Source organism: Macaca fascicularis, chromosome 4 (assembly GCF_037993035.2).
Source record: "Macaca fascicularis isolate 582-1 chromosome 4, T2T-MFA8v1.1".
Taxonomy (NCBI): Eukaryota; Metazoa; Chordata; class Mammalia; order Primates; family Cercopithecidae; genus Macaca; species Macaca fascicularis.
The window spans coordinates 122,306,137-122,333,100 of NC_088378.1; the positions used below are offsets into that span (position 1 = coordinate 122,306,137).

The 26,964-nt window shown below is 37.0% G+C and overlaps 1 long non-coding RNA gene across 1 annotated transcript in view; it reads left to right on the forward strand.

Annotated features, from left to right (window-relative positions):
* The first annotated feature begins 285 nt into the window (after positions 1 to 285).
* LOC135970614 (uncharacterized) overlaps positions 286 to 26,964 on the forward strand; it is a 517,474-nt gene continuing 490,795 nt past the window's right edge. The window contains exon 1 of the long non-coding RNA XR_010586388.2: positions 286 to 659. This is a non-coding gene — a long non-coding RNA (uncharacterized lncRNA). The remainder of the gene's footprint in view (positions 660 to 26,964) is intronic.

Sequence of the window (26,964 nt, forward strand, 5' to 3'; positions counted from 1 at the left end):
AAAGAAGAACTAAAAACTAAAAGAAATGAAATCCACAGGCAGACAGCCCGGCGCCACACCCTGGGCCTGGTAGTTAAAGATGGACCCCTGACCTAATTGGTTCTGTTACAGGCATTGTATAGAAATGCACTGTGAAAATCCCTATCTTGTTTTGTTCCGATCTAATTACCCGTGCACGCAGCCCCCAGTCACGTGCCCCCTGCTTGCTCAATCAATCACGACCCTCTCACGTGCACCCCCTTAGAGTTGTGAGCCCTTAAAAGGGACAGGAATTGCTCACTCGGAGAGCTCGGCTCTTGAGACTGAAGTCTTGCCAATGCCCCGGGCTGAATAAACCCCTTCCCTCTGTAACTCAGTGTCTGAGGAGTTTTGTCTGCCACTTGTCCTGCTACATTTCTTGGTTGCCTGACCAGGAAACGAGGTGAATGGTGGATGGTGGAGGCATCTCCTTAGGCGGCTTAAGCCTGCCCTGTGGAACATCCCTGCGAGGGACTCCGACCAGCCCGAGCTACGCGGATCCTGAGAGCACTCCCCGGTAAGCATTACCCCCAGTGGGACGACTTGCCAGAGCAGTGTGTGGCAGGCCCCTGTGGAGGATCAACTCAGTGGCTGAACACCAGGAAGGAATGGGCACTTGGAGTCTGGACATCTAAAACTTGGTAAGACTAGTCTTTGAAACTTGTCCACTCCATTGGAGTGGAAGCGTGGCCTGAACACCCATGGTGTGCATTTATCGGCACTTTGGTTTTTGTTTTGACTGGTCTTGGGAACTTGCCTACTCCATTTGAGTGGAAGCGTGGCCTGATCACCCATGGTGTGCCTTTATCGGCATTTTGGTTTTTGTTTTGACTTGGTTTGAATTGCTTGACCGGACTGGTCTTGGGAACTTGCCTACTCCATTTGAGTGGAGGCGTGGCCTGATCACTCACAGTGTTCCTGTACTGGCACTTTGGTTTTTGTTTCTGACTTGACTTGGATTGCTTGATACTTTGGTTTTGGTTTTGACCTGGCTTAGATTTCTGGATACTCTGATTTTGGTTTTGATTTTGGTTTGGTGTAAACTACAAGTGTGTGTGTGCCCTTTTTACCCGTTCTTTGTTTTGTGGTGTGCATGTGGTGTCAGCATGGTTGGTCTAGAGGAAACATGGGTGAGGCACAAAGTAAGCCCACCCCACTAGGAACTATGTTGAAAATTTTCAAAAAAAGGATTTAAGGGAGACTATGGAGTATGTGACACCAGGAAAACTTAAAACTTTGTGTAAGATAGACTGGCCAACATTAGAGGTAGGTTGGTCATTAGAATGAAGCCTGGATAGGTCCCTTGTTTCAAAGGTATGGCACAAGGTAGCCTGTAAGCCAAGGAACCCAGACCAGCTTGTTTTAGATCCCCGCCCCCAACACACGGCGGTTGAGAGAACAACAGCATAAGTGGCTGGCGGAGGCAAGGAAAGAGCAACAGAGAGAAAGGAAAGAGACAGAGAGGAGAAGAGGCAAAGAGAGAGAGAGAGGAAGAGACAAAGAGGGAGTCAAGGAGAGAGAGAAAGAGACAGAGAGAGAGAGGAAGAGACAGAGGCAAAAGGAAAGTCAGAGAGAGACAGAGAGAAAAAAAGAGATATACAAGTAGTTAAGAAAAAAAAAGTGTACCCTATTCCTTTAAAAGCCAAGGTAAATTTAAAACCTGTACTTGATAATTGAAGGTATTTTCTGTAACTCTGTAACACTCCAATACCACTTTGTTGTCAGTGTAAACAAGGGCGTATCCCGAAAGCAGAGGCCTTCCTCCTGTTAAAAAAAAAAAAAAAAAAAAGGGGGGGGCGGAATTTATGTAAAAAGAGTGTTATATGGTAAATTCGTGTGCTGAAATAAATTAACTGGTTGTTTAAAGAAATGTTTGTAATAAGTCAGAAAGTTAAGGCATGTCAAAAAATTGCCTGTAAAAGTCGGAAAAAAAAGATTATAAAAAATGTGTGTTAAAAAAAAGAATTTATGCAAAAAATGTTGTATAATTTAAAAGTAACTAGGCCTCCTGAATGTAAAACTATTGAAAAAAAAAAAAAGTTTATATGCAAGGTGTATAAGAAAAGTAAAATATATCTTTGGTAAAAGAATTATAAGGAGGCATAAGAATGTACATTTTAAAAAATTATTGTTTTGAAGGTTTAAGCAAGTTTCAAAACGTTAATTGTAAAGAATATTCTGTGTGTAAACATATTAGCTACAGTTAAAGAAGTATCATCCAGTTTTTCTGTGAACTGGACATTAAAAGCATAACAGGTTTTTCTTAAAGCACCAACCTGCTCTTTAGCAAAAATTATAAAAGATTAATAAGAGTCTATAAAATCTTACCTTATGGTCAAACATTAAAAATTAAATAAAAAAATATGTCCACAAGGTTTTATTAAAATTAGGTTTAACATTAATAACACACTAATATAAAGATAAAATTTAGCTTATCTGGTATACAAATCATACAAGAAGCATTGTTAAATGTAAAATGGTATTTGGCTTTCTTTGGTTTAAAAACTAATAAAAATAGGTGCTAAAGGAAATTCCTCAGTAAAAAGGCACTAAGGACTATAAAGTCCACTGCCAAGGTCCTCACATTTAAAACAAAAGGTCCATTTCTTAAAAATTATATACTTGGTTTATCTTCTACTTTCTTTTCTCACAAAAGAAAAAAAAAACAAAAACTAAAAGTCTTTTAGCATATGTACCACCCCTAGAATTTCCAGTAAACCAACACCAGCCTGAAGATCATATGCTCATCTAAAGGTAGAAAGAAGAAAAACTCGAGCCAGCCTGGGAAGGACCCTACCTTGTGTTGCTAACCACCAAGACTAATGTTCCTACAGCAAAAAAAAAAAAAAAAAAAAAGATGGACTCATCACACCCGAGTCAAGAGAGCGCCAACCCCTCCAGAGTCGCGGGCCATAGTCCCAGGGGAAAACTGTCATGCGCGTCTGTGTGAAGAGACCACCAAACAGGCTTTGTGTGAGCAATAAGGCTGTTTATTTCACCTGGGTGCAGGCAGGCTGAGTCCGAAAATAGAGTCAGCACAGGGAGATAGGGGTGAGGCCATTTTATAGGATTTGGGTAGGTAAAAGAAAATTGCAGTCAAAGGGGGGTTGTTCTCTGGCGGGCAGGAGTGGGAGTCACAGGGTGCTCAGTGGGGTAGCTTTTTGAGTCAGGATGAGCCAGGAGAAGGAATTTCACAAGATAATGTCATCACTTAAGACAGGCACTGGCCATTTTCACTTCTTTTGTGGTGGAATGTCATCAGTTAAGGTGGGGCAGGGCATTTTCACTTCTTTTGTGATTCTTCAGTTACTTCAGGCCATCTGGGCATATACATGCAAGTCACAGGGGATGCGATGGCTTGGCTTGGGCTCAGAGGCCTGACAAAAACCCTACCAAACTAAAGCTAAGAAAAATTTAACTCTTTTAGTCTATTCTATTACTCTTTTTTCTTGCCTCATTCTATTGCAGACCATCTAGTTATTAATATAACCAAGTCAATTTCGCCTCAGACTATTGCATTTAATGCTTGCTTTGTCATACCCTGTGAGGACTTGCCAAGTCAAAGACAGCTTTCTACTTCAAAAAAAGTACTTCTGTCCCTCCTGACTCTCCTCAGACTAGACATTTGTAAACTAGGACCATTTAATCCGGGGAGATTTCAATAAAGACCCCAGTGCCAACCAGGAGTGTTACCCCCCGATGTACAGCTTTTATGCCATAGTTGGTCCAATGTTCTGTGGACCACTAAAGAGCAAGGATGGACTGCCCCAACTGGTTTTTGTAATTTCCCTAAAACCATACATTCATTTTACTAGAGGACTATAGAAGTGAAAGACTGAAAACAAACTTTAGCAATTAAGACAGGATACCAAGATGCAAATGCCTCGTTAAAATTGATCAAATATTCCATCTGCACATTAAACAAAAGCAATTGTTATGCTTGTGCACATGGCAGGCCAGAGGCCCAGATTGTCCCCCTTCCACTAAGGTGGTCCTCCAGTGGACCAGGCGTAGGCTGCATGGTAGCTCTTTTCCAGGATTCTACAGCCTGGAGTAATAAGTCATGCCAAGCTCTCTCTGCTATATCCTAAAGTCCCTGCGGGTCAGCCTCCGAGGGCCATCCAGCTTCTATCTCCCAACACTAAGTTCACTTCGTGCCTCTCACTTCGTGCTAAGAGGAAACTTAGCATTCCTTGGAGACTTGAAAGGATGCAGTGAGCTTAAGAATTTTCAAGAGCTTATCAATCAGTCAGCCCTTGTTCATCCCTGAGCGGATGTGTGGTGGTATTGTGGTGGACCTTTACTAGGCACTCTGCTGAATAACTGGAGTGGCACTTGTACTTTAGTCCAATTGGTTATCCCTTTCACCCTGGCATTTCATCAACCAGAAGGAAAAAAATAATAATAAGACATAATAAAGCGAGAGAAGCCCCTTATGGGTCTTTCAACTCTCATGTCTATTTAGATGCAACTGGAGTCCCATGAGGAATACCAGATCAATTTAAAGCTTGAAATCAAATAGCTGCAGGATTTGAGTCAATACTTTAGTAGGTGACAGTTAATAAAAATGTAGATTAGATAAACTACATCTATTACAACCAATAGCAACGAGCTTTTCATGAGTTAAAAGAAAAACTCATGTCGGCCCCAGCCCTGAGGCTACCTGACCTGACAAAACTCTTGACACTCTGTGTGTCAGAAAGAGAAAAAGTGACAGTTGGAGTTTTAACCCAGACTGTGGGGCCTGGCCAAGGCCAGTGGCCTATCTCTCAAAACAACTAGACAGAGTTTCCAAAGGCTGGCCCCCAGGTCTAAGGGCCCTGGCAGCAAAGGCCCCGTTATCACAAGAAGCAGATAAACTAACCCTTAGGCAAAACCTGAATATAAGGCCCCCCCATGCTGTGGTAACTTTAATAAATACCAAAGGACATCATTGGTTAACAAATGCTAGATTAACTAAGTACCAAAGCTTGCTATGTGAAAACCCCCACATAACCATTGAAGTTTGCAACACCCTAAACCCCACCACCTTGTTCCCGGTATCAGAGAGCGCAGGTGAACATAACTGTGTAGAGGTGTTGGACTCAGTTTATTCTAGCAGGCCCAACCTCCGAGACCATCCTTAAACATCAGTAGACTGTAAGCGGTACGTGTGATGGGAGCAGCTTCGCCAACCCCTGCAAAGTGACTCTGAAGAGGGTTTCAACTTTTTCAGTATAATCATATATGCATTATAAATCGATATTTGATTATAAAATCCTCTGAAAGTATTTAAAATTGATTAACTTATTTGAATCTTATTACATTCTTGGGGCTTGTAGTATTAGTTCTACTTTGTAGATATAAAAACATAGGCACAGTGTGGCCAAGGACACCTAAAGGAAGAGGAAGCCTACAGGACTTGAGTTCCTGTTTCTCCTATTACATCTTGCTGAAGTGGCTCATTGTCTGGGGTACATACCCTGGTTCGTTGTATCTGTTGAGAAATAATTCAGGACGTGGACACACATGAGGAATGGAATTCGGAGCAGAAAGTTTAATAGACAAAAAAAATAGAGAGAGAAAAGGCTTCCTCATACTGAGAAGTGGGTCACCCGAGAGAAGGTCTCTTTTTTGAGTGGAAGGCAATTGTTTTGGGCAGAGGCTTGAGGAGATGGTGATTAATTTACATAGGGCCCAGGGGATTGGTTTGACCACGTGTACCATTTACATAGCCCGTGTAAAGACTGGCCCTCCCACACTAGTCTTTATTATTATTATGTAAATGCGACCTCTACCTGGCAGTCATCATGATGCCTGAACATGTGGTTTTACTTGGTGGTCACTACAATACTAGCACATGGGGTGACAAGGAAAACACCATTTTTAATGTACCTAGCTTCCTGGTACAGCTGCCTACATTTACATATAAAAGCTTCTAGTTTGCATATTTATGCCTGACTCTTCAGGCTGTTTTCTGTTAGAGAAGAAATGATTTGGGGCTGCTTTGTATTAAAGGAAAATTCCACCCAGAACTCTTTTACCCTTCCTAGCTGCCTAAAAGTAATTTTTACAAAACTCCTGTATTATTGCTATATCTTAATGGTAACTTGTGACTGAAATGTATTTTGAGTCTTTACTTTCTTAGTTTTCCTTTTACCATTCCATTAGACACTAAATTCTGAACTTTCTTGTCTAACTTCATAAGAAATGTTCAAACTGCTTTACAAACTGGATGTTTCATTTTACATTCATACCAGCAATGTCTGAGAGTTCACCACACTTCATCTGCACAATTTGGTATCATGTTTTAGCTGTTAATTTTAGGCATTCTAATGTATGTATAGCGATATCTTGTGATTTTCATTTTTATTTTTCTCATGACTAAGGATATTGATCATCTTTGTATATATTTTTTGACATTCACATATCTTCCTTTCTGAAGTCGCTTTTCAATATTTTGCCTGTTTAAAAAATATGTATTATTTTCTTATTATTGAGTTTTGAGAGGTCCTTACATATTCTGCATCCAGGCGCTTTGTCAGGTATTGGACTTAAATGTATTTTCCTAGTAACCTATAGCTTGTTTTTCTCTGCTCTTAACAGAGTTGTTCACAGCATAAGATGCTTTAATTTTTTATAATAGTCAATGCATATATTTTTTTCTTTCATGGATTGTATTTTGATGTTGTACTTAAAAATATCTTGGCCACAAAGATTTTCTCTACATTCTTTTCCTAAACGTTTTATATTTCTATGAAACTTGTGGATTTATGCCTGTGTTCCATTTTGAGCTAATTTTTGTATATAAGATGTGAGGTATAGGTTAAGATTTTTTTCTTTTTTCTTTTCTTGCTTATGAATGTCAAATTGTTTCAGCACTATTTGTTTAATGATAGGCTATTCTTTCTTTACTGAATTACTTTTGTAACTTTTTAAAAGGAATATTGGCAATATTCATGTCAGTTTCTGGACCTCTTCAATTCCATTGATCTATCTGTCTCTCTTTTCACAAATGCCACCTTGTCTTGATTTCTGAAATTTTTTACTATGTGTTGAAATCAGGTAGTTGTAGTCTTCATATGGTACTCTTCTTTTTCAGAATTTATTTTTGTATTTTAGTTTCTTTACTTGTCCATATATTTTATAATCACCTTGTATATATCTACAGAGAATTCTACTGGGATATTGGTTGAGATTGTATTGAATTTATAGATCAGTTCAGCAATATTTGACATCTTAACAATATTGATATTTCTAATCAATGATAATTATATATATTTTCATTTACTTAGATCTTTGATTCTATTTTCTGTGTTTACAATTTTTAGCTTAGATACTTTAGGATACTGATCTTATAGCCTATGATATTGATAAACATACTCATTCATTTTTGAAGTTTAAAAAATTTCTTTTGAATTTTTGCCCTGGACCATCATTTCTTATGTAAAAAAAAGACACTTGTTGTTTCCTCTTTAATATACATGACTTTTATTTCTTTTTCTTACCTTAATGTGCTGATGAGGACTTTCAGTGTGATGATGAGTAGAAGGGTTGAGGGTAGACATCCTTGCTTTATTTCCAGATTTAGAAAGAAAACATTTAGTCTTATCACATTAAATATAATACCTGCAGTTAATTTTTGATTTCCTTTATCAGGTTAAGGAAGTTGCCTTCTATCCCTAGCTGCTAAGACTTTTTCTTATGAATAGATTTTGACTTCTGTAAAAGGCAAAAGATTTATACAATCTGAAGAGAAACCAGAATATGATGTTGACTTTTGTCAAATGCGTTTTCTGTTTTTTGATGACTGTTTTTTCTTTGTTAGTTTGTTAGTTACATATTTGATTTACAAATGTTTAACTAGGTTTGTATTCCTAGGATATATCCTATTTGGTTGTGATATTGAAGCAGGAGATGTGAGGGAAAACAAATTTTCCCTCTTTCCTTTAGTATGAACCGTTTTCCCCTCGAATCCCAATCCTCTCTGTGAGATTGTACCCTGCTCTGCAAGTTTTTATGAGTTTATGGTTTCCTGTTTTCTGTAACTAGTGTCTGGAAGTCTGTTTTTCATCTGAGTAGCACAGCAGAGGTCATGAGACATGCTTGAGCAAGCTTAGATTGCAGCCATCTGGGCACCATAGCGAAGGACACGAGATAAGGCTGTGCAGGCATCTTGAGCAAACCTAGATAGCGGCCACCTGGTCTGCATAGCAAGAGTCATATGTAAGCCTGAGTTAGGAACCTTTCACAGTTTGATTAACTGCCTTTGTTCTGCTTCTGTAAGCTCACTTTCACCGTGCCACAAGTTTCAAGCCACTGGCAAGCCACCCTCCTTGGGTTCCACGAATAAAAGTCAAGCCCTGTCTTCAGCCTCCGGATATTAATTTGCTGAGCCAGTGGCCATCTAAATAAAGTTCTCCTTTTCCACCCATCTGGTCTCTCTACTCTCCTGATGCCTGCAACAGTATTTTAACCTCTCTCTATTGCAGAATTCAACTCTATATCTGTTGCGGTTTTTTGCATATATGTTCATGAGCAATATTGGTCTGTCGTTTTATTTCCTAATGATGTCTTTTTTCTTACATTGGTATCAGGGCAATCTTGGACCGATGAGTTGGCTAGTGGCCCCTTTCTTTCTGCTTTCTGGAATATATTATGTAGTGTTAGTATTATTTCCTTCTTATGTGTCTGGAATGACTCACCTTTAAAAACTGTCTGGGCCTGAAATTTTCCTGTGGAAACTTCCTTATTACTAATTCAATTTTATTTCATTTCACAGATATAGAAAAATTCAGGTTACCTATTTCTTCATAAATGTATTTTGGTAGTTTGCAATTTTTAAGGAATGGGTACATTCCTTTTAAGTTGCTAAATTTAGCCGCATTATGTTGTTCACAGTTTTTATTCCTTATTGTTCTTTTAATGTCCATGTGGTATGTAGTAATAGTCTCTTTTTTGTTCCTGATATTGGTAGTTTGTGTCTTTTTATTTATTTATTTATTTTGGTTATTCTGGCTAGAAGCTTTTTAATTTTATTAGCCTTTTCTTTTTTTTTTTTTTTTTTTTTTTTTTTTTTGAGACGGAGTCTCACGCTGTTGCCCAGGCTGGAGTGCAGTGGCGCGATCTCGGCTCACTGCAAGCTCCGCCTCCCGGGTTCCCGCCATTCTCCTGCCTCAGCCTCCTGAGTAGCTGGGACTACAGGCGCCCGCCACCGCGCCCGGCTAATTTTTTGTATTTTTAGTAGAGAGGGGTTTCACTGTGGTCTCGATCTCCTGACCTTGTGATCCGCCCGCCTCGGCCTCCCAAAGTGCTGGGATTACAGGCTTGAGCCACCGCGCCCGGCCTATTAGCCTTTTCAAAGAACCAGATCTCTGTTTTCTGTTTTTTATTTCATTGGTTTTTCCCTCTAATATTTATTATGATTACTATTTCTACTGCTGGTAGTATCATTGCTCTGACTGCTTGTGTTTAATTTGTTCTTCTTTTTCTAGTTTATTAATGTGGAATTTTAGATTGCTTGATACATTTATAACATTAACTGTTTAGGACATTTAATGTTATAATTATTAAATGTTTAGAATCTTTAATGTTATAAATTTTTCTCTAAGTACTTCTCTATCTCCTTCTCACACATTTTGATATGTTATTTGTATTTTTATTTTATTTTACAGTTAAAATACCTTCTAATTTTCCCAGACATTTTATCTTTGACTCATAGTTATTTAGAAGTTGTTTTCTATTAAAATTTCCAAGTATTTTAGAATGTTTCTGATATCTTTCTGTATTGTTTTCTTGTTCAGTTTCAATATAGTCACAGAACATACCTTTTTGCTTTTGATTTCAATTGTTTATCTTTGGTAAAGTTTGTCTGATGGTCCAGAAGATAATATATCTTGGCAAATATTCCATGTGAGCTTGAAGAAAATATGAATTTTCATCTTGTTCTAAAATATGTTGAAATTACAGAAAACAGTTATAACAATATTATGAAGCAGAACCCATAAAATAATTTGCAATATACAAGATATGAGAAGCGGGAAACTGGAAAATAGGAGAATGGGCTAATGTCATGGAACAGACTTTATGTTGATAAGATTAGTATGTTTCATTACACAGTATAATATTAATAGTAGAGAAGCATTGATGTTACAGTCTAGTACTGTTAGTCAACTTTTCACGATTTATATTTGAAATAAATTGTGAGCTCTTTGACAATGTGGCAGAACCACAGTTGATAGACATGTTCTACTTCTGGTTTCTGGATCTTGCTATAGAGGTTTAGTCTCACAAGATTGGAGCTGGCATGAGGACTTGTATAAATCTATTATTTTAAGGAAGTGTAGGACTGTGCAGCGTGAGGCTCATACAGATGCTTCAGCCTGGGGAAGGTCAGTCAACCTTTTCTGTAGTTCCTTGGTGAGGAGACCTGGAATGGGAGGAGACATTGGGTCCTGAGGAAGGAACAAAGCAAGGATGAGCCATGGTATTAGAGATGTAAATGGGGATGAGATCATGAGGAACCTTGAACACATGCTAAGGAGTTTTTGGGAAACAAATATCATGGTGTGAACTATTGAGGCCAGATTTTTTTAACCTTTAAACACAGAAATGTCTTTTCAAATAAAAAAATGAATTACTCTGAAAAGTACAGTATTAGTAGAAGTATCAGTAGTGGGGGTACCTCTCTCTTCTCATGTTTCCTGCTGAGGGGACTGAACTGGTGCAACATTGGTTTTCTTCCCATCTTTTTAATTACTCTACTCCAGTGTAAAAGAGTGATTTATCTTCGGGAAGTTTGTGATAAGGTTAAACCAGGAGTGAGTATCTGCTAATCTTCTATCCAGTAAATCTTAACCTGAGCAGGTTCTTTTTGTATGAAAGGCTTTTTTTGCTCGCATTAAGCTCTCCACTCTAATTTTGTTTTTATTATTTATTACAGTGATTTTGGCCTCCACCAGATTCCCTTTCTTCTTTTTTTCAGAATTTGTAAGGGAAAAGGTATGCTATATATTGGTCCTCCTTAGAGACCCCAGAAATAATAACAATGGGCATTTACAGAATGGTTCGTGTATAAGATTATCATTATTACTATCCTTATTATCCTTAGTGGTTCATGTCTAAGACTATACTTATTACTGATATAATATAGGTCCTACTCACACTTCTACTGTGCCCAATGTTCCTGTCTTAGTATAACTGTAAATTTATAATTTTGTTTTAATTTTATACCATATAAAATATACAATTTTATCAATTAAAATATAAAATAACCCACTAAATAAATAAATAAAAAATTGTGTTAAAGACCAAGGTCTTAAAGATGAATAATGCGTAAATTTTAATAATAGTAAAATCTCCGTAACAATTAGAACAGAACTCCAGAATTTTAAGACATAGAAATATAGGTTTTAAAGAAATGTGTGGAATTTTCTGTAACACATGTCTACCCAAATTCCGAATCCCACACACAATTTGGTCATGGAAGAACTCACAGATGTCTTTTGTTGGCATTTCCAAGAGGCATGACACCAATTCTATGTAAGCTACTTTCTTGGAATATGAGTTTTATTTATTTTACTGAGAGATGACATAACCTGTGAACGTTTTTTTCCTGGCTTAAAGTTACATTTTTTCCACGTCTTCCTTTTTCAGAGATCCATTAATTTTTCCAGGTTTAACAAGGAGAAAGCATAAGTTGTGGCTGCGTAAATGATGTTACTATTTGCTTATCTCCATTTTAACAAGTATGGGAGTAATAAAGAACATATATAAATATTACTGGGTATGGTGAAGGTTCCTTGGATCAGTGGTTCTCCAAGTGTGATCACTGCATCAGCAGCGTTGGCATCACTGGGGAAATTGTTAGCAATAGAAATTCATGGAACTCCATGCCAGACCAACTGAATCAGAAACTCTGGGATGGTGCTTAGCCATCTGTGTTTTAACAAGCCCCTCAGATGGTTCTGATACTCACTACCATTTGAGAACCACTACCTTACCTTAGAGAAAACAGTACTCCCTTGAAATCCTCAGCACAGGAGAATTTGGGAAACACATGATCTGCTAATGTCATTTGCTCCTATAAAGTATTATAGAGCAGGCCAAGGGCAAAAATACCCCCCATTTTTGAGATTAGCAATTTTGAGATTAGCAACTCCTGGTTGTGAGGAATCACCTGTTCTGAACTTTAATAAGATTCCACAGTTGTTTTCTGAGTAGTTTCAACATACCAGGAAATATGCAAGGCTCAGTGAATACAGAAGTGAACAGAAGGGAAAATACATCTGCCCTCATTAGTTTTTAATAACAGTTAAGAAGCAAGTAAATAAATATATAAATTATTGCAATAAATTTTGGGAGAGGAATACCAGCATGTGGATGTACTTTCAGAGTGTGGCTGGGAAAGGAGATTGTTATGCTAAGAGCTGGTTGAAGAGTCTTTCAAAGGTCCTGAGACAGGAATAGGCTTGGCCTTTCCTAAAAACCAGTAGAAAGCCATTGTGACTATAACAGTATGAACTGGGGGAGACCTGGCGTGAGACAAGCTTAGATTTCTAGGCCCATTCCAAAAGGGCCTAGAAATGCTATTCCAAAAGGATTAGTCTACACCTCTCCATGCCTGATTCCTCATCTCCTATGAACATAAAACTTAGATCTATTTTCTTATAATCAGAATCCACTTAACAAATTCACTTCCCCAGCTTGAATTTAAGGCTGCAAATACTGGTTCTTGTCCATGTTTTCCCACGTGGCTCAGTACCCTGGAGACCGATCCAGCTCTGTCTTTAAAACTCTTGTTTTTCTAATATTAGTATATAATATGAACATCACCCAGCACATTTATTAGAGCTTTCTATTAAAATTTGGCCCGTGGTTACCTTATTTGTTATATATTGCTGCATAACAAATTTTCCCTTAACTTGGAAGTTTAAAATGATAGATATTTATTATCTCATAGTTTTTGCAGGTCAGAAATCTACTGCATAGTTTTGGCTCAGGGTTTCTGATGAGATTCCAGTCAAGCAGCTGATCAGGGCTGGTCATCTGAAGGCTTGACTGGATCAGGAGGATCTGCTTTGTTTTTAAGATCATTTACGCTGTTGTTGGCTAAAGACCTTGGTTCCTTACAACATGGGCTTCTCTACTGGGCTGCTCATGACAGGACAGTTGGCTTCTCTCAGTTTAAATAATCAGAGAGAGAGAGAGAGAGAGAGAGAGAGCAACCAAGATGGGACCGTGGTTTTTTTTTTTTTTTTGGTAACACTTATTATCAGAAATGATATACCATCATTTCTGCCACATTCTATTGATCACAAAGACCAACTTTGCCACAATATGAGCAGGAATTAAAAAAACTTGCAAATCCTAAATGGCAAAGATCTTTGGAAGCCATCTTTGAGGAGACTGTCATATGAATTTTGGATTCAGGTTAATAGCTTTGAGCCTTGGTTTTTCATTTTACCAAGTGCATGTATATTTGTTTGTGTATATATATACATATATGTCCTTAAAGAGGTTATTTTTACCTCTTTGTTTCTCATCCATGATTTCTAATCATGCACTTTCCTGAATATTGTGCTTGCCGGTCTGTCCCTTCTTTGACTGTTTTGTATTTAGCTTAACAGCAATCACAATATGGAGGCAATGGCATCTACTGAATATTGGAATAGTCCAGGAGCAACCCTCAGAAACACAAGACACTTGAAACCTGAGATGAGTTGTGACGAAAGACCATATGCATTTCAAAGTACTAGTCATGAATCTCCAATAAGGCCATTGTCTTATAGATGAATTTCAGCCTTGAATTTTTATTTTGTAAAATTTCCAGTTTTGTAAGCATTGTGTGTTAACTCAAATAATATGCAATGCACAAATTTTGCTGAGTCCAGACCTCTTTTGAAAATACTCATATTTTTCAAAGGGAGGAACATCTTAGATATTAGTAGCAGTTAATAGTTAATGAAGTTAAAATTAGTGAAACATCATTATCTTTTTAGGTTTAATTTATTCATCTTTTGCACATGGTATGTATGTTTTCTGAACACTTTGGGTGTAAAAATCTGCTTAGCCTGACATTTTTTCCAATAAAACATTCTTAAATTATGCCTCTTTCAGTGAGGTTCATGAGACCCTGTTTAACAAACAAATGGAGGAGCTGCTGAGCTCTTAATTATAATCACTTAGTTTCATGAAAATTTGAGATAATGAATTTTGAGGTATTTCTTATGGGTGATAATAGCAAATGGGTGGAAATTATAGGGTTCTCTATGCCTTGCTGCTATTTTCTTGTTAATTATACTTATTACTCTAAAGTTCTATTGCAGCAACATATGTATAAACTAAATACACTCAATTAATTTGCACATATTTTAGGAACTGAATATGTGCAAAACAATGCCAGGATTCTCTGGTAGAGTTTAAATGGCCGGGCTTAGGAGATAATAGTATTTCTTTAATTTAAACTATTTCCGAAGCTTAAATGTGATGTCTATATGGCAAACGTTTTCTTTCTCTCTGTAATGTCCTTATGTGGATGAAGATTATTCTGGTTAAGAAGTGAAATACTGAAAATGTTACTTGGTTTTTATTTATGGTCATTTTATACTAAATAATTTCGGAAGCTGAAATAGCCAAACAAGTTTGCATGTAAAATTAAGCTTGGTACCATTAAGGGTAGTAAATATTAAAGTGAAGGAAATAAGAACATTTGGGGAAAAACTCTGAGTTCTTCTGTTTCTCTTAGGAAATCTATATTCCAGTACTAGCATTATCTATACATATGCCCATTTTCTCTAGCAGATTTCGACCTCTCTGGGCAAGAGTTGAGCTTTGTTTGTATTTTCTACACAGCACTGAGCGCAGGGTATAGAATATAGTGAGTGTTTTATAAAATAATGAATAAGAGAAACTCTCCGGGACCCTGGGGCAAGATGAACTGAAAAATATAGGCTATAAATTGTGATATAGTTAACTGAAATAAATAATTTAATATAAAAAGTAAAGAGTTGAGCAGAACAAAGGGCGGTAAAAATGTGTTTCAAATAAGAAGTGAGGGATCCGTAATTCAGCCTCAGGAGAGAAAAGATGTGGCCACTACTTCAGGGGTTAAAACTATATTTCTGTCTATGTGAAATAGTTGAGTGTGTTTGGAATGTGGATGGCACCAGGTCAAAGTGTCCTGCTAGCTTCTCCTAAACTCTAAATAGCATCGTCCTAGTGATGTTAAACATGCCCAGTCCTTTATATAGAGGAGGAGTCATCTAGGCTGTCTTAGTGTACAAGAAGGATTTTGGGTTAAACTTAGTATTTAAATAACCTTTTTCAAAATAGCAAGAAACACTTGACTTTGGTAGCTAAGCTACACAGGTTGATTGGAGTTTCATAACATAAAACCCAAAATTCATTTCTGCTAGTCATGCATACTGAAATCTACATTTGGTATATGATACTAGGATGATAAAGTGGCAGGAGTAACCCTGCAGATATGAACTGCAACATAGTAAGATAAAAATTACATGAATTTTATATGAAGACTACTAGCTTTGAGTCCTAGCTTTTCTATTTACAGTTGTATAATCTTAAAGAGGCTATTTTATCTCTTTCTTAGTGTCTTTATATGTATAATTAAGATTTTATTGTTAACTGTGAAGAACTAGAAATTAGGACTTTTGAGTATTTGAAAGCCCAACAAATGTAAAGTAAAGAGGAGAAAAGGAGATATGGTCTTATGAAGGTAAACCCCTGATTTCTTTGGTGGTAGGGAATAGATGGGAGAGAGAGCGCAAAAAGGAAAAAAAGGAAATGAGAGGGAGAAAGAGAGAGAGAGAGAAGGTTTGGATCTGGTAAAGGTTTCCTTCTGAGAGTAGAACTTCATTATGGAAAATGCTCTGGGATTTTTTTCGAAATGGTTACTTTATTCCTTCCTCTGCCAGAAACAACATGTCATGAATTAAAATAAATTAAAAAATGTTTCATAGCCATCAACAGATAATATATCCAGAATATTTTTCAATGGCCTAAAGTGTAATGCCTTGACGTTATCATCTAAGAGAGATTAGCTTAGGCTCATTTCTCCAAAGAAGTGAAGCATAGTATTTTGTGTAATTACTTAGTGCATTTAACTTTTTTTACAAATTATTCATATAAATACCATTTCCCCCCTACTTGATTTAATCTTATATTATTTCCCAAATTTTTAACCTTATTATACTCTTAATTGCCAATTTTGCTTTTTCTTCTTTTCTCTCACCACTAAATCTGTGTCCAGTTCATTTCTTTTAAGTTCTTTGTCTGGGCCCATGAACTGGTGTTGCTGATTGAGGATATGCAATTAGAATATTCAGTATGGCAAGTTTATATTGACATATATTTAACCCAGTTTCCATTTGCCCCAAGGATTGTCTGTAATCATCATATACATTTCTGTTATGTTAGGATTAGAGACAAGTTCTTTTTAGAAATAACTCCAAAAACAGTTTTTATACATTATTTTCACATTGAAAATCACTGAGATTTGCTTCAGCCTCAAAGATCGTGTTTATATAAAATTAAATGAGTGCTGGCAGCAGGCTGCCCTTTTTTTTTTCTCTAAATGGGAAATTGGTTAAGCTCTCTAATTCATTTCTTGGCCATGTCCAGTCTTTTAATGAGCATATCAAAGACATTCTCCATTTCTGTTACAGGGTTTTTGATCTCTAGAATTTTCTTTCCATTTTTTTTTCATGGAGTTTCCATCTCTCTGCTTATATTATCCATCTGTTCTTACATATCTATTTTTATATTTTCCATTAGAGATCTTAACATAAGAATCAAAGTAATTTTGACATCCCTATCTGATAATTCTGTGTCATATCTGAGTTTGGTTCTGATGCTTGCTTTGTTTCTTCAGATGTGCTTTTTTTTGCCTTTTATCATGCCTTGTATTTTTTTTTTTTTTTTTTTAATGAAAGCCAGACATGAACTGAGGTATATAGGTCTTTGGCATAAGAAGTTATGTTAATCTGGTTAGAAGGTAGGCTGTTTTCAATATTTGCTGTGGCTGTAGGAGCCAGAGCTTCAGACTCCTCTAGAGTCCTGGTTTTTGTATCCCCTGTAGTCTTTGTGTTTCCATAGAGATTCCTTTTTATTTAGGATCTGAGCTTTATTTAGGATCTGCAGTTCCTTTAGTTGTATTCATTGTTATTATACAGCAGTCCTGTTGATGTCATGGTAAGGGGTGTGTGTGTGTGTGTATGTGTGTCTGTGTGTGTGTGGAAGTGTTCTATTATACTATAATTGTGACTCAATCTTCTTGTGTGTCTCCATCCCTGAGCTGTTGCCTTTCAGGAATATTTCTTAGCTTAGATGAGGTAAGAAGGTTAAATGGAGCTGGAGTTGGGTAATTGGCCTTCTCCCAGTTCAGATATGGACCTGGTAAAGATTTCCTTGAGAGTAGGACTTTCTTATGGAAAATGCCCTGGGATTTTATTCAAAATGGTTACTTTATTCTTTCCTTTGCCATAAATAGGAGGATTTCAAAAAAATCTTTACAGAGTGAGACTCCGTTAGGTAAAACCTGTGAAAATGTGGGAGTCGCTCTAGGACTGAAACCCTAGGAATTGTCACTCTCACACTAGTCTCCAGCAATTCATCAAAATTACTATTTAAGTATTCACACCAGTTTGTGGCCTAACAGTTCTGTTCCTGTTAAATTGATCTTGACTGTGATTCTTTCTATTTGGCTATGAATCTCTGTATTCTCCAATCTCTCCCGAGTCTGGGGTTTGCCCTATTACCTCAATTCTCTGATGCATCTTGAAAATTTGTTGATTTCAAGTTTGTTCAGCCTTTTTCTTGTTGGAATAATGGGAGTGACAACTTTGAAACTGTTTACATGTTGGAGCTGAAAGTGAAAGTCCTGTGATAACCAGTGAGGGCCACCTAAAATCATGCACATTAGGCAGAGCAAGCTGGTCTAGGCACTACAAAACATATCAACCCAGGTGAGCTGGTTAAAATGAATGAAGGATGAAATAAAATCTATCTATTCACCTCCTAGTGCAGAGACTTGCAAAAAACTCATAAAAAATATGGGATGATTTCTTACATTTCTAAGCAAAAGACATAGTCATAAAATAGTTCTTTTGTGTTTCTGTAGTACTTTCACTTTACATATTTTATGATTCATATTGTGTTATAGTTGACTCATTTTGTGTAAGCTTTTTTTTTTTTTTTTTTTTTTTTTTTTTTTTTTTTTTTTGAGACGGAGTCTCGCTCTGCCGCCCAGGCTGGAGTGCAGTGGCCAGATCTCGGCTCACTGCAAGCTCCACATCCCGGGTTCACGCCATTCTCCTGCCTCAGCCTCCCGAGTATCTGGGACTACAGGCGCCCGCCACCTCGCCCGGCTAGTTTTTTGTATTTTTTAGTAGAGACGGGGTTTCACCGTGTCAGCCAGGATGGTCTCGATCTCCTGACCTCATGATCCGCCCGTCTCGGCCTCCCAAAGTGCTGGGATTACAGGCTTGAGCCACCGCGCCCGGCCTTGTGTAAGCTTTTTGAAAGACTTCAAACTAGCATGAGCAAGACCACTATTAGGAGAGATTACAACTGATCAACAATATTGTGGAAACAAATATACTGTATGAATGAGAGAGAGTGTAGCCAAAACTATCAGAATTTTAAGGTTTTTACTTTTATATGACCATCAAATATTAAGCCCATAATAATCTGGATCCAACCGCACCAATCCTCATAAAGTACTTTTACAAAGGCCTCTACATGTTAATTTTTGTTCTTCTAAGTTTGACCACTTAACCAAACTATACGCCAATCACTTCTATGCTTATCTCTATTCTCGCTAGATAAGAGACTTTTTGAAAACAGGGGTGATGTTTTGTGTCTGTTGTATTGCTGGCATCTAGCACAATGTCTGACACATAGTAGGTTTTAATAAATACTTTATAAATGAATTAATGAATGAAGGTCACTAATACCAGAACTACATACACAAAAAAAGGACTGACCTTATCAGTAAAGCACCAGGTACATATTGTGAAACCGTTCTCCTTTTAAGGGCAAACTCATTATTCTCGATTTATAGCATGCACAAGGAAGCTGACAAAATCAGGAAGAAGTATGAAAACATGCATCATGAACGTTGGAATGTGAGCCATTTCCTCCTGTATTAGTCATATTTTCAGATTATGTGTTGACTATTTGACATCGATTATTCCTAACCTCTCCATAACCTGCTGGATCACTGGGCCAAACTAACAACCAATGTCATTTACATCTTTACTGCAAGTTAGCTTTTGTGGACATGGCAGAAGTCGTATTACAGTCCTCCAAACCACTAACCCTGACCTGCCTGTTTCCTCTTACTACCCAGTAGGGAACATTCCTACCCAGTTACTTTACACCACGATTGTCATACAGGTATAGTCCCAGTTCTTCTGTTTGTCTGCTTTCGAACCCATGCATATGACAGGCTTTGGGTAGCCTGTTTGGCAAGCTATGCCTCCCATTACCAGGGGAAATTGTGATTATTAAAAACTTTCTTTCAATAGCATTAGCTTCTTTGTGTCATCACTCAGTTACCTGTATAAGTTAAGAAGTTGACGCAATATACCCTCTCATCAGTAGAGTATATTATGAAGAAATCTTACCTCCTTTAGCACTGAGATTTTCCTCTGCTCTGCTATTATCCCCATAGGAGATTGATATGGTTTGGCTCTGTGTCCCCACCCAAATCTCGTCTCAAACTGTAATCCCCACGTGTTGAGGGAGGGACCTGGTGAGAGGTGATTGGATCATGGGGGCAGTTTCCCCCATGCTGTTCTCATGATAGTGAATGAGTTCTCTCATGATTTGATGGTTTAAAAATGTCACACCTGTGCCCCTGACCCTCCTGCCATCATGTAAGATGTGTCTTGCTTCCCCTTTGCCTTTTGCCTTGATTATAAGTTTCCTGAGGCCTCTCCAGCCATGTGGAACTGTGAGTCAATTAAACCTCTTTTTTTTTTTTTTTTTTTCCAAATAAATTACTCAGTCTCAGGTGGTTCTTTTTTTTTTTTTTTTTTTTTTTTTTTTTTTTTTTTTTTTTTTTTGAGATGGAGTCATGCTCTGTCGCCCAGGCTGGAGTGCAGTGGCCGGATCTCATCTCACTGCAAGCTCCGCCTCCCAGGTACACGCCATTCTCCTGCCTCAGCCTCCCAAGTAGCTGGGACTACAGGCGCCCGCCACTTCGCCCGGCTAGTTTTTTGTATTTTTTAGTAGAGACAGGGTTTCACGGTGTTAGCCAGGATGGTCTCGATCTCCTGACCTCATGATCCGCCCGTCTCGGCCTCCCAAAGTGCTGGGATTACAGGCTTGAGCCACCGCGCCCGGCCTTGGTGGTTCTTTATAGCTGTGTGAAAATGAACTAATACAGAGATATTCAGGACTATAAGCATAATTATCAACTTCAAGTGAGGAGTGCAGTTCCTTAGCCACTCTCCTTCTTTTTCCCTGCAGCCTATCCCAACTTGTAGGTCATAAGTAACTGGGCTGCAAAACTGTCTTAATAAACTTGGATTACTCCAAAAGTTTTGCATTAAAAATGTTAGCACTTATTATATATTGATTAATTTAGCTTCCTAAATGTTCTGAAAGAATACTAGGGATAAAATGTAATTGCTTTAGTTAATAGCTATTTGATTGGATGTTGAGGGTCATTTGATTGCTTACCCTTAAAGCCTTTCAAATTTTTAACTGAAATTGAAAAATGTCTAGTGGGATTAAAATATGTGAGTAACTTTAAAATAGAAAATAAAAATAATCTGGTGAAAACCATAAGAAAATAGAGAAACAGGGAAGAAAGAGAGGAGACAGAAGTCTTAAATGTAATTTTATTTTTTCCCTAGTCATATTACATTTATGTATTAAATTTATGTTTTGCTGAATTTCTTGAATCCCTGTGTCGGTGTCTTTCATCTGTTTTTGGAAACTCTTGGTCATTTTATCTTAAATATTGTGTTTGCTTCATTTTCTTTTTCCTCTCATTCTGAGACTCCAATTATAGGTATGCTAGATCTTTTCTCTTTATTTCACATATTGCTTACGCTACTTTATGTGTTATTCATTTTTGTACTTCTGTCTTTTATTTTAATATTTTTAATTATGAATTTTTGCTAACACTAATCTTTCTTGTATCTAATGTGCTATTAATCTCATTCATTGATTTGTTAAATCAATATGGTTTTTAAATCAGCTTTAGAACTTCTTCTTTTTTCTTATACATTTCAATTCTCTTACATTGTCCTTTTTTTTTTTTTTTTCCATTTTCTCTATCTTTGTCTCTATATTCTTGGTGTTACCACTCATAATTAAAGTCCTTGTCTGCTAGTGCCAGTACATGAATCACTTGTATATATGGTGTATATCTGGTATTTTCTAAATCATGGATGGTAATTTTTTATACATTTATTTATTTTTTATTTCAATAGTTTTTGGGGGTACAGGTGGTTTTTCGTTAGATGGATAAGTTTTTAGTGGTGATTTCTGAGGTTTTCATATACCCAGAGCACCCGAGCAGTGTATACTGTACCCAATATGTAGTCTTTTATCTCTCGTCCCCCCAGCCATTTCCCCCTGAGTTCCCAAAGTCCATTATATCATTATTATGCCTTCACATCCTCATAGCTTAGCTCTCACCTATAGTTGAGAACATACAATATTTGGTTTTCCATTCCTGACTTACTTCACTGAGAATAATGGCCTCTAGCTTCATCTAAGTTCCTGCAAAAGACATTATTTTGTTTCTTTTTATGGCTGAGTAGTATTCTATAGGGTGTGTATGCCACATTTTCTTTAACTATACGTTGATTGATGAAGACTTAGGTTGGTTCTATATTTTTGCAATTGCAAGTTGTGCTACTATAAACATGTGTGTACATGTGTCTTGTATAGAATGACTTATTTTCCTTTGGGTAGATACCCAGTAGTGGAAGTGCTACATCGAATGGTTGTTCTACTTTTAGTTCTTTAAGGAATATTCATACTATATCCATAGTGACTGTACTAATTCACATTCTCACCAGCAGTGTAAAAGTGTTCCTTTTTACCACATGCATGCCAACATCTATTTTTTTTTTTTTTTTAAATTTTCTAATTATGGCCATTCTTGCAAGAGTAAGGTGGTATCACATTGTGGTTTTGATTTGCATTCCCCTGATAATTAGTGATGTGGAGCATTTTTTCACATGTTTGTTAGCCATTTGTATACCTTCTTTTGAGAAATATCTATTCATGCCCTTTGCCTGGGTGGTAATTTTTGATTGAATGCTGAACAACAAGTATAAATACTGTAGTGAATCTAGATGGTATCTTCTACCAGGGAGGATTCACCATGCTTCTGGCACAAAGAAGGGAGGTTGACCACCTTAATTCAATCAGGGACTGGCTTGAATTAAAGCAGGATTGTGATTATAGATTGTGTAAGACTCAATCTATGTTTGTTTCATTCTGTGCTCTCAGAGCATAGCCCTCCACAAGATCCAACGGATAATGTGGTGTGGTAACTAGGGCTCGTTTCCCTGGAAAGTCTTGTTTTAGTCCTGTGAGATTGTGGGAAATTCCATTCTGCTTTTCAGAGGAGTTCCAGCTCAATTTTTTAATTATTGTTCTGCATAGTTTAAACATTCGCCAGATGTCTCAAGAAACCTGCCATTTCTTAAGATTTGTCAATTCTACAGCTAAGTCACTCTGACTCCACATGATCACCAAAGCTTTGTTGGGTTTTATATCCCTCTACACACAGTTCTATTCCTAGCAAAGTCTGAATCTCAGATTCCAGCGCATTCTCAGAACTGGATAATGCGTGCCCACAGGGAAAAGGTAACTGTTCCTAAGATAATTTCGTTAAGGCTTTTCTTTTCTGTAATTTTAGACCCTCCATTACTCACTGCTTCTGTTGCTCAAAGGTGTCTTGAAATCAAGGGCTTCGTAAATTGTACCTGGATTTATGTGCAGGTACAATTAACACTCTTTGCAAGAGTGTTAGTTTGCCACAAACTACTTCATCCCATTTTGAAGTGGAAGGTCTCTGGGTTATATTATTTAAATCAACACCTTTATTAAAAATGTTCTCAATATTGTGTGTTCTGCAGCAATAACACTGTGAATGTAGTAAAATTAATATTGTGTGTTAGTCATCTATTTAGGTTGAATAAAATATGGATTATAATCAAATTGAAACATTTCTCTTTTAAAACAAAACTATTAAGAAAGTGACATCATAGAGTGTACCTAAATGATCATAGCTATAACCTCTTAATTTTGCAAGTGAGAGTTTTGAGGCCTGGAACAATGCATTTTATTTACTCACTTTTTTTCTCCTACCAGTGTTTAGGACAATTTTACGCTATAAAAAGTACCAGTTGCTGAGGTTATAAAAACGGCAAGATAAAATCTCTACCCTGAAGTGAAAACCTTAACTTTGGTAGGGATATAAATGGTAAATAAACATGCCCAGAGCAACATAGTTACTAAAATATAAATGTCCTAGAATTGTATTTGAGCATATTACAGGTACTAACTGACTAGGGGATTCTGATAGAGTGTCATGGAATATTTCAACTGGTTCTCAGTGACTAAGATTTTATTTTGAAAAGGAAAGTCAAAGGGCATTTTAAGTGGGGCATGCCATGAGGGTCACAGATATGAAACAGCATGGAGTTTGCAATTTAGAGTGCGTGATGGGTTGATGGTAGTATGGCACAGAGGTATACAAATGGAAAATCAGGGCTCATATTGTTAAGGGTCCTATACACCATACACAGGAATCTGGACTTTTATTGTGGTGTCAGGGGAAACTATTAAAATGTTTATGTAGGTGAAGTTTGTTTAGAATCAAGGTGGAAAAAAATGAGGTTAAGTGGTTTGTATATTATTTCATAGGTAGCAGAGTTCAAATCTTGATTTAAATTCGCTATTCTTATCTTTACAACAAGCTATTTATAATGAGTATAATTATACATGTAGAATGATAATAATATTTGTTATAGATTTACCATATGTTAAGGGCTAAGTGTTTTATTTTTATCTTAGTTAATCATCACCAGAAGGCTATGGGATAAGGAAGACTTCTATCCAGAATGACCCCTTGATTAGAAGTAAAAAACAGCACTCTTGAAAGAGCCACTGTGCTTTGATCTTTGGTCCAGCCTTTGTAGATATGTCTACATTATTTGCTTGGACACTGGAAGAGTCAATAAAAAGAACTGTACATTTATCATTTAAGAAACTAAGAGGCCATTTTTTGGACTTGTGACAAAACCTATTATACTGTCAAGACCACTCAGCTAGAATAAAGTAGGTGACAAGGAAAGAAAAATGGCACATGGACAAACTTTTTGAAGAAATCATATGAATGCCTTGGAAAACTCATTAAATAAATGAAAACCATGCCAATGTCAGCCCACATCACGGTGGAGCTATCACAGAGCAACAGACCTTAGGGTACAGAGATGCAGGGAGAGGATGTCAGCCTCCCCAGCAACAGTGGAAGATTTTAGCATCAACCCAGGAGATTGGCTGCTCCATCTTGAGTCTCTGCCCGGGGTAGGAAGGCTTTTGCAGGGTGAAATGAAGACTTTGTTTCTATTGATTTCTGTACTGGGTGTCCAGAACCTCATATTACTATTAACAAGATTCACGTCATTACAGTCATAATTTCCAAAGTTGCAGTGGAAATGAGGAAGACATAGGACAGATGAATTTGTTTAGGTGAGAAAATCACAAATTATCCTTCAAAAAATAGGAAACCATATGAGACCATTATTAAATGCAACAAATATGACTCTTGCTCATTGATACTAATGCTTTTTGAAATCTTGGAATGAGAAGTAACTTAGAAGTAAAAATCACTTTTAACAGAACTAATGATTAAAGCTGTAGCTACCAGCCTAAGGGCTTTGTTACAAATAGTCTGGAATGTATGATGATATCCTCTGGTGTGTATTTCTTCTGTGGATCTAAAGGAGTAACCATGTCAATAAAGGTTTGAACTAAAACATTCAAACTCATTGGCTCATATATTGCATTACTGTTAAATTCCTAGGCAATAAAAATGATCAATTCTGTCCTTTTGCGATATTTAATTAACAGAAGAATTGTGAGTTTTTGTAGAATGCTTATCTATTCGATGTTCGATTTTCAGATGTGTGAATTTAAAATGGATACTGCCCAATAGTAGAAAAATTCCTTCTCCTTAGAGAGAAGATAAAAGAGATCTCTAAATGTTCGCAGCCTTTCTCCAGGTTTCTTCTGTTTTTATGGACTAGTTGTCAGTGCAGTAGGCCAACCCAATTTTGGTTTTTCACCATTTTCCTACTGGCAGATGGTAATCAGAGCCAATCTACCTGTACCTCCACAAGCTGCTCTGATTATCTTCACCTCTCAAAGGAATAGAAATAAGCCACTCTGAAGTCTTGAGGATTTTACATAGTTGACCTATCATGTTTCTACTGAGAGAGCTAGTGAACAAGACTTTGAAGTGCTGCCTTGTTAGAACTTTGGGGATATCACACTGAATGGCTAAGATAATTCCGCTTGGAACAATTATCCTTAACACTAAGTTTATGGCCAGTCTAAGTATGTGTTCCATGAATAGTCAAAAGGAGATAAGACAGTGGAAAAAGGAAGATAAGAAAAAGAGTAAGAAAAGAAGCAAAGAGAACGGAAAGCAAACAGGGGAATTTTAAATCAAGTTGATTTATGGGAGGCATGGATTTCACTCAACAGTTGATAAGGGTCCTGACAGCAGACTAGAAATAAATTATTTCTCAAAAAGGAATGGCAGTAGAGGTTTCTCACTGAGAAAGAGAAATGAACAACGTAAAGAGTAAAAAATTGAGGTAGTTGTCTAAAAGAAATAAAACCCCATGGAAGATGGCATTGGTGTTCACAATTGCTCTTCAAAGATGCACATCTTTAGAGATGAAATGAGAATACTGTGAACATCAGGAGACTGTTTTACTATTTTATCTTTTACTTAAACAGACCACATAAAGGATATTAGGTAACATTATTCTATTGAAGCTTGTATGGAAAAATCAAGAGAATATAAATGACAGTTTGCCACTGAGGACTTGCTTATTCAAGGATAATTTCTAAATTACTTATGCCCCCCTGTGAGAAAAATTTCCTGTTTTCAATAATACTATGTTTTTATTTTTGAAGATTGGCTGCTAGCTTCTATTTACTAAATGCTCATGACTACCTTTGTATTTGTCTAAGAAGTACATCTGGAATTTATGGATGATGTATCAGTCAGCACCTAGCAGGAAACAGATGGCATACTAAAAACGGTTTACTTAGAAATAATTTAATAAAAACTACGTACAAAAGTGCGTCCAGGGTGAAGGAAACCAGTAAGACATTGTGAGGCAGCCAGACACTATCAACAAAGGAGGCAGTTACAATTGCTAAGCAGGAAGGAGCTAGAGTTGCAGCAGCCACCACCAGAATTAAACTCTGAGTATAATGGGATGCAGGTCAGTAAATATCCAGCCTCTCTCTTCTCATATTTTGATTTCCTCTTAGAGACTCCTATTGGTTAAGTCCAACAGGAAGTCGGGAGGCAAGGGAGCCTAGGTGAGGTAGTCTATAGAACTCCTGAAATAGGGCACAGAGAAAGAGGAGTTATTTAGCATGTAAGACAATTAATTAAATTTGAGAAATAATTTAGTTGATGCACTGCAGAAATCCGGATGAATGTTTTCAGTTGGAGCGGAGGAAAGAGTTAAGTCTAGAAATATAAATTTAGAAGTAATCAACTATTTGTCCTTGTATTCAGGCTTAAAATTAGAGTTCTGCCTTAAATTTTTCTTTTGTTATTTTTATCTATATACATTGGATGAGCCTATTTACTTCCATAGTTTAAATTCCCAATTTTTGTGACTATAATGTTATATTTATTTATCAAAGCAGGACCCTTGATAACACAAA